The sequence below is a fragment of the Macrotis lagotis genome, chromosome 7 (assembly GCF_037893015.1).
Source record: "Macrotis lagotis isolate mMagLag1 chromosome 7, bilby.v1.9.chrom.fasta, whole genome shotgun sequence".
Taxonomy (NCBI): Eukaryota; Metazoa; Chordata; class Mammalia; order Peramelemorphia; family Peramelidae; genus Macrotis; species Macrotis lagotis.
Window position 1 is genome coordinate 100,677,299 of NC_133664.1, and position 6,078 is coordinate 100,683,376.

A 6,078-nucleotide genomic window follows, 5' to 3' on the forward strand; every position below is an offset into this window, starting at 1 on the left:
ACTTCATGGCTCATTTATACCCATATCCTCTAAGTAAAATCCTTGCACCTATATTCAACTGTCATTAGTTGAGGCTTTGGCTAAAGGCTCAACACTTTTGTGGTGATCCTAAATCCATACCTCAACTCTAAGTATGTTTTCTTTTAACTATCCTAAGAGAAATAATTTCTCAAGAGTTTAAGTATTATCTCCTCTTGTAGGATTGTATACAGTTTAATCTATTTAATTAGCATATTTTCCCCTTTCCATTACCTCTATAAGCATCTCTTGACTCTTGGTTTTGAATATAAAATTTTCTGTTCAGTTCTAGTCTTGTTAACTGAAAATTTTGGAAGTTCTCTATTTCATTGAAAATCCATCTTATCCTCTGACAAAATATGTGTATGAGACTGTTGTGTGTGTGTGAATACTGTAAAACTTCATCACCTGGTGTCCTCTAGTACCAGAGCATTATTTACTGGCTGATTGTAGAGTGCCATGGGAGTGGGAGTGGACCAGGGACTGGGAAGGATATTTAAACACGTGCATTCTGGTGAATAAATGGAGCACTTGAAGATCTAAGAGATCTGGGAGAACTTGTCATTCTTTCCATGGTCGTCTCCCTCCCCATGAACATTTTCCTGGGTAAGGATAAGCTAGTTCAGCAGGAAGCTAACACTTCCAGAGCAGCTAGGCCAGAAGGAAGTCAACAAATATGCTGAATTTTGCTGGGTTGGTGAATTCTTGGTTGTTATCCAGGATTTTATGCCCTCTGGAATATCATAATCCAGCCTTTCTAATCTTTTAATGTTGAAACCAATCAGTACTGTGTAATTCTGATTGTGCTTAGTTACATTGCTTTTTTTTGGATGTATGTAGTATTTTCTCCTTTATTTGAGAATTCTTGAATTTGTTTATGACATTCCTTGAAGTTTTTATTCTGGGCTTTTTTTCTATAGGTATTCTATGGATTCGTTCAAGGGTATATTTTTTGTTTTTATTTTTCATGAGCAGTTTTCCATGATAATTTCCTGAAAGATATTTTCCAGGTTCTTTTTTTTATCATGATATGCAGGTAGATCAATAACTGGGAAATTATCTCTGCTGGATCTATTTTCCTCAAAGGTACTTTACATTTTCTTCTATTTTTCAGTCTTTTGTGTTTTTTTTTTTGAAGGAATCTTTGTGTCTCATAGAGTCATTAGTCTCCATTTGTCCAATTCTAAATTTTAGGATTAAACTTTGATCAGTTACTTTTTGTGTTTACTTTTCCATTTGCTTTATTTTACTTTTAAATGAGTTGTTTTCCTTTTCCACTTGGCTAATTTTACTTTGTGAAAAATTTTAATTTTTTTTGACTTGGTCAATTTAATTTTTTGATGAGTTTCATTTTTTTTCCCACATGGTCATTTTTACTTTTAAAGGAGTTGATTTCTTGAGTCAATTTTTCATCATTCTCCTGCAAGGCTGTCATTTCTTTTCCCCATTTTTCTTCTTCCTCTCTTCTTTGGTTTTTAAAATCCTTTTTAGCACTTCCATGAGATTTTGGATTTGAGGCCATTTCATAAACTACTTTGAGAATTCACATGAAGTCAATTTGTCACTGATTTCTTCTGAGATGGCATTTTTATCATCCCTACTGAATAGTAGTTTTCTATAGTTAATGCTCTTTTTAAGTTTATTTGCTCATTTTGTTCCATGAAGTACAGGGAACATAGTCCCAAGTTCTTTGTACTGGTGCTGGGATCTTGTTCCTGACTTATCATTTGCCAAAGCATTGCTTTTGCAGCTCAGGTGTTGCCTATGCAGAGGTTTGTTTCTTCCTTTGCACCCAGGCTTCATTTATGCAGTGTTTTGTTCCAAACCAAGTCCTGTCTATTGCTCTGGCATTCCCAGGGTTTGGGCTTTGTCTAGGGTTGGATACTCCCTGTTGGCCTGCTATCAAGAGCTGAACTGGGACCTGAACTATGTTGTGGCTAAGAACCTCCCCCTGGCCTTTCCACTCTCCTGCCTATGCTGGGCTTTTTCCTCCTTTACCCCAGAAGAAGCAAAACTTTATTTCACAATATCTTATGTGAAAAATTGTCTCCCTCTTTTATTGTAGCATTAAGGTCTGTGTAGAAGCTTCATGTAAAGTTATGTTGGGAAAAGTTCTTCATTTCATCATCTTGACTCTGCTCCAGAAGTTTCGGTTAATATATAATAAATGAAGAATTTTAAGTATACTCAAAATCAGTAAGTATACATATATGTATAATATATATATATATGTGTGTGTGTGTGTGTGTGTGTGTGTGTGTATAATAAATATACTCTCACTTAAGAAAAAATAATCCTAACACCTAAAAATAGATTATGGTCTTTGCCTAACCTTGTATTAGTAACTATATCAAGTTAACCTCTGACTTCTTTGATGTAAAATGAATTTCCATCGAAATATTTGTGTAACAAAATAAAAGGCTGTTATACTGCCTGTGGGTAGACAGGCATGTGGAGCTGAAATTGGGTAAAAACCTAACCTTTTCTTTGAATAATCATTTAACTTCTCCATGCTGCCCACAGAGCCAAAGTTTCTCCTCAATTGCTTTCTTTCTCTGTGCCTTATCCATTTTCCTGAATTCAGATGACATTCTCTGTCTGTCTTTTTCCTCAATACTGTGATAGTTTCTTCTTTAAATAAAGGTTTTTGGAAATCAACCAGTCTCTCAAACATTTGAAATTATTTATTCACTCTAAATTTGATTGAGTGACTTAATAAACAAAGTGTTTGTACATTGGGTATAGATGTGGTTTGTATATATTGGATCAATTCTAGCTGCTTCCCCTGTATTTTTTCTAACACTCTATACCCTTTATAAGTCCATGCTAATGGTGATATTGAAACAAAATATGGTGGCTTAAATATCATGACAAATTTTAAAAAGTTATAAATATCATTGAAATATTTTTTAAATTTTTTCCTTCTATTTTAAATATACTCCTATTTTTTTATTTTTAATTGTCCTGAAATTTTTTGCTCAATTTTGCTCAAATAACTTTTGCTGTTTTATTAAATCAATTTTTACCAAATATTGCATTTCTGATTTTTTTTACTATTCTGTAGCTTAATGTTTAATATTTCTATAATAGCAGCAAAAGTCAGTATTTTAAAGCACACATTTAAACTTCCCCCACCCAGATGATAACAGTTCAAAAGGGAAAGATCAAAAAAAAATTCCAAGTTTTTAACATCTTTTCAGGACAATCATCCCCAAAACACAGTGGATTATACATAAAAACCAAGAGGGACCCGGAGCTTTGTGCAATGGCACATACATTTGGCTAAGTTCACACAGTAAACCACAGAAACGCACTGGCTCTGATGGCTACCTGCGGAAGGGCATACAGGCTAACCCAGTGCTTAGAAATTGTAGCCCCTGCCAGCAGTGTCCTCATGTAGCAGGGCTTTAGTGACGCTTACCATCTGTCCACAGTCCAAGAAGGACAAGCCCAAAGCAATCAAACACTGCCAACCCAGATAAAACACAAAACAGAGATAGGCCACAGAGATTACAGCAGCCACCACATAAAGTGCCAAGTCGCCCAGGTCTTGAACATAGACAGTCACAAAGTACATATTGATGCCACAGATAAGAAAAAATGAGGATCCCACCTAATATTCTCCAAATGAGTCCATTGGTGAAATCATTCATCCCTGGACGCAAACTGGTAAATGTGAGGACAGGGATGAGGGCAAAGGGAAGCTGTAAGCTCTGCAATACATTCAGGAAGTCAATCATTCCTGTCAGATGCTCCACATCCTTGAAGACTGCAATCAACAGTGTTGGGATGATAGCGATAGAGCATGTCAAGATCACTCGAGCAAACCATGACCATTTCAGGTTCAGAAATCCCTCCATGGCAAACTGGCCAGAATAGGTTCCAGTCATGGTGGAGCTCTTCCCTGCAGCCAGGATGCCAACAGCCCAGATGTAGAGTGCAGCAGGCCCAAAGTAACATCCCAAGACTATTCCCCCTTTGTAGAGGTCTACACTCAACATAGTGTCATTTTGAGGGAAAAGGTCACTGTGAGGACTGCTATTATTGACACAGATCTCATGCACTTGCCTGTCTGTTTGATTAAAAAAGGCCTCAGCAAAGACTGAGACGACAAAGACATTGATGATGAAGGAGATGAAAAGGGCGATGCAGGACTCAATGAAGAAGTATTTGTTGGCTTCTCAGACCTCCCGTTTGCTGGAACTGTTCACCTGCCTGGACTTGACTAGTGCAGAGTGCAGATACATGTTGTGTGGCATTATCATAGCACCCACAATGCCCACAGCCTGCTCAATCTATGGAGTTCGACAGCCTGAACAAGAAGGGTATGAACATGCCCCACAGCACCTCAGCCTGGTTAGGTTTCACTGTAATATATTCATATCCAAAGGTCAAGACCATGATGGTGATAAGAAAGCCAAAACATGCTTCAAGTTTCCGCAAACCATATTTGTCCAGAAAGGGAAATACGAAGGTATCTGCTATGGTAATAAGAACTCCAGCCCACAAAGGAATCCTCCCAGCAGACAGAAGATTGATGTCAATAGCTGACCCTATGACTTCTTGCATATCAGAGCCTATGATGGCTGTCTCCACCATTAGCCACAGAATAATTCGAGGGACCTTGGGATACTGCCAGTGACACAGTTCAGCCAGATGCAGAACAATGACGACACCCAGTCTGGCTGCCAGGCGCTGCAGCAAGAGCCCCACCAGAGTAGCCATGAGGAGTATCCAGAGCAACTTAAACCCAGCCACAGCACCAGATTGCAAATCATATTCAATGTTCCCTGGGTCCAGATAAGCAATGCTCATGAGGAAGCCTGGCCCTATAAAGGCCCAGAGTTTGTGGAAGCTAAAACAAGAATACTCTTCATCAGGAACTGAAATCTTCTCATTAAAGTAGGTGCTGAAGGGCTCTTCTTGAAATGCAGGTGCTTGTGAAGGGGACTGATTACTATAGATGGTGTTAACTGTACCCAGGCTGGCAGTGTCCCCATGGTCTCCAGAACCATCTTCAGCAGACATCTTCTCTTTAGAACTTAATGTCATGGTGGATGGTGGTACATTCGAGGACTTAGAATAGGATTTCAGCTCACAGCTGGGCTCAGCCCCGTCCTGGCCCAGCTTCTTCCCCATAGTACAGAACTGGTTTGCTCACATTTCTGATTTTTGATAAGAGACTGTTTATAATACTTCACCATTTCACCATTCTTCTCTGTAAGATTTTATGAATGAGTCAATATTCTATACCAGCATTTCCTATGACTGTATGAAAAACTAAGGCATACATTTTATATCATTCTGATTTCCATGTCACGTCAAATGTTTTACAATGATTAAACTATATGAAATCATTATAGTTCACATCTTTGTTATTTCCTCTACCCATTACCCATATAGTTAGTTGAATTAGAATGAATTAGATTTCATTACAAAACATGAATTAGAGCCACTCACCTGAAATTGTTTAGTATTAAATGGATCCTGGAGTACTTAAGACATTCTTACACTCATGGCTGATCATAGAATTGAAATCATCTTTTGTTCTTGATGTTTATACCAGTCGCTGAATACAATTCTGTAAAGATTATCTGCTTTCTACTCAGATGAGTTTGAAGGGGTTCAACACTGCCAGACTGGTCTCTTGATGATTAATTTGGGGACCAAAGGAAACAACAACAAGAACTAAATATAAGTAAATATAAATGATTCTCAGTTCTATAAAATAACCATCTTAATAGAGGCAAAGTGATAAATAAGAGGCAGAGAAAGCTAAGAATAATCATTATAGGGTGTTTATAAGTTTTACTTTGGCAGCTGCCATTCTAAATATTGCCCAATGACCATTGAGTAGACTATCAATTAAGATATTTTCAGTCTAAAAGAAAGCAGAAGAAAGTAATAGCAAAATTAAGTCATAATTTAGAAGTTGTCTTGAAGAGATAAATAAAGGAATAGGTAGAATTAGTTTTATTATGCACCCAAAGGCAACAAGAAATATTTCACTGAATATATGATCATTTCATATTCAGTATTCATAATAAGCAATTGCAAAAA

The 6,078-nt window shown here is 37.3% G+C and overlaps 1 pseudogene; it reads right to left on the reverse strand.

The window, feature by feature from the left end:
- Positions 1-3,274: 3,274 nt before the first annotated feature.
- LOC141493745 (natural resistance-associated macrophage protein 2 pseudogene) lies at positions 3,275-5,157 on the reverse strand (annotated as a pseudogene).
- Positions 5,158-6,078: the final 921 nt, after the last annotated feature.